This window comes from Jaculus jaculus, chromosome 5 (assembly GCF_020740685.1).
Source record: "Jaculus jaculus isolate mJacJac1 chromosome 5, mJacJac1.mat.Y.cur, whole genome shotgun sequence".
Lineage (NCBI taxonomy): Eukaryota > Metazoa > Chordata > Mammalia > Rodentia > Dipodidae > Jaculus > Jaculus jaculus.
The window spans coordinates 163,468,960-163,471,462 of NC_059106.1; the positions used below are offsets into that span (position 1 = coordinate 163,468,960).

The 2,503-nt window shown below is 47.4% G+C and overlaps 1 pseudogene; it reads right to left on the minus strand.

Annotated features, from left to right (window-relative positions):
• Positions 1 to 298: 298 nt before the first annotated feature.
• LOC123460588 lies at positions 299 to 1,993 on the minus strand (annotated as a pseudogene).
• Positions 1,994 to 2,503: the final 510 nt, after the last annotated feature.

Sequence of the window (2,503 nt, forward strand, 5' to 3'; positions counted from 1 at the left end):
TTAGGCTTCTCAGGCAAGCACTTAACCACTAAGCCATCTCTCCAGCCCCTGGGTGTACTTTTAAAAAGCTGCCGCACACACTTCTCTCAACTAAGCAGGTAACAGGGAAGAACAGCAAAAGCTAAGCAAGGCAAGTGCTCTCTCTTTGGGATATGATTATTTCCCTTGTGCACAAAGTATTCAACATAAGAAAAGGAAAAGAACGATTTCTTTTCTTTTCTTTTTTTTTTTTTTTTTTGTATCTCTCAACAGTCAAGCTGAGGTCACTGGGTCAGATTAACCCCGAGCATTTCGATGCCTACTTCCAGGCATCGTCACCTGACGCTTCACTGCGACTGGTTTCCGTGTCTGAGTCTTCAAACTCCACTTTGCAAGTGCCTCTCCACGGGGAGAACAGGGTGGAATTGCGCCTCTGCAAGAAACCATTCTTCCCAAAGCCATTTCTTCGCAGCCGCTCTGTTTTCATGTGGAATTCCTTGAGCTCATCCTCTGTGAGAGGAAGGCAATTCTCATTTTCAGGATGTTCCTGCCACCCCATTGCTTTCAATAACCTGGGCTCTGCTTCCAGAGAAAGTGAGTGGACCTCTTTTTCTTCCACAATGGGAAGACCAAGACCATTCTGAAGACAGCTTTCTTCCCCACTTTCCTTTGGTTCAGGTGTAGTTTTGTCCTCCAAATCATCAAGCTTGTCACAGTCTCTTTTCTCTGAGAAGTCTCCATTCCGGTCATCCTTTACAGCCTTCAGGAACTCACTCTTCCTGTCGGTGGTTCGGTGGGTCAACTTGGGCAAACAGAGGAGCTGATCTCAGCTGCAGGGGTAGTGCTAGAAGGACTCTCTTTGGGAGAGCTTAAAACTGTGCCACCAGCCAGTACCACTGGTTTAGTAACAGACACAGGATTGGTAAAAGCTAACTCCCGGCTAGAGGAAAGGGATCCTGATCGGTGCTCCATTCGGTTAGCTTTCCATGTGTTGGGCTTAGAAGGAGGTGGTGCAGGCTTAGGCCAGGTTCTTTTTTTTTTTTTTTTTAATGTTTGCTTGCCTGGACACTCTTTTTTTTTTTAATTTTTATTAACATTTTCCATGATTATAAAATATATCCCATGGTAATTCTCTCCCTCCCCACCCCCACACTTTCCCGTTTGAAATTCCATTCTCAATCATATTACCTCCCCATTACAAACATTGTAATTACATATATACAATATCAACCTATTAAGTATCCTCCTCCCTTCCTTTCTCCACCCTTTATGTCTCCTTTTCAATTTACTGTAGGCCAGGTTCTTATAGACACTTGGGACCATGGTTGAGATTTTGTTGCCATTAGCATTATGAGACCCTGATGAGGTGAACGCAGCAGAGAAGGCAGCAGCAGGATCCTCTTTGGAAACTTGTTTTGATGACCAGCATCTTGGAGCGTTGCTTGGCACTAGGTGGGTTTTCCCACACTCCAGGAGGGGTACTAATAAGTCTGCATGGATGATTCTGTTTCCCAGCTTCTGGATTCAAAGAAGGAAAGTTTTCCTCTCCAAACTGCAACTTTTCCACCTTGTCTTTTTTTTTTTCCATCTCTAATCTCTCTGCAGATGGCTTTTCTGGAAAGGCACAGCCTTTCCGGGGGTGGAAGCTGCCATTCCAGTGTCGACGATTCCCTGGGCCACCTCCACTACGCTGACTTATGCCATCATGACCGCGGGAAGAGCCATGCCACCCAGACAGGTTCCCTGTGATTCCAGGATATGTTCCCTTAGTGACACCAGAGTCCACAGAATCAGGGCAGAACAGGGAGAGGTGGTGCCAGGAATCTCCTGTAGTCCGTAGAGGTCCATTGTTTAAAAAGCCATCAGAGGAATTATGTCGATGACAGCTTATTCCAAATCTACCTCCTCCACGGGACAGGTGCTCTCCGTGTTTGTCAAAGGTGGTCACAGGAGACTTAGTTGACTGCGGTGTTGAGAAATTTAGCCAAGCAGGGACAAAGTCATGCTGCGCCATTTAGGTCCAGTGTCTCTTTTCAGCAAGACGAGGCATCCAAGCTCATGGCCAGGATCCCAGAGTGTCACCTCTGTGGTCCTCTTTCCCGGACTCCTTGAATTGGCTAGCTGGATCTTCCACGTGGTTTTCTTGTGAAAATAGCAGCCTGGCCAGCAACTGGCCTTTTGATGAATCACAAAGCAGCCAGCTCTGGGTGGCTCCCTCCCTTGAGCCTCTCAATTGCTAAACTCCCTAGTTCCTGACACTTTTCCAAAAGGAGGAAGGGGAAAGAGGAAGATAAAATATATTTGTTACATTTAAAAAGAGGGAAGCCGGGGCTGGAGAGATGGCTTAGCAGTTAAGTGCTTGCCTGTGAAGCCTAAGGAACCCGGTTCGAGGCTCGGTTCCCCAGGTCCCACGTTAGCCAGATGCACAAGGGGGCGCACGTGTCTGGAGTTCGTTTGCAGAGGCTGGAGCCCTGGGGTGCCCATTCTCTCTCTCTCCCTCTATCTGTTTTTCTCCCTGTGCCCG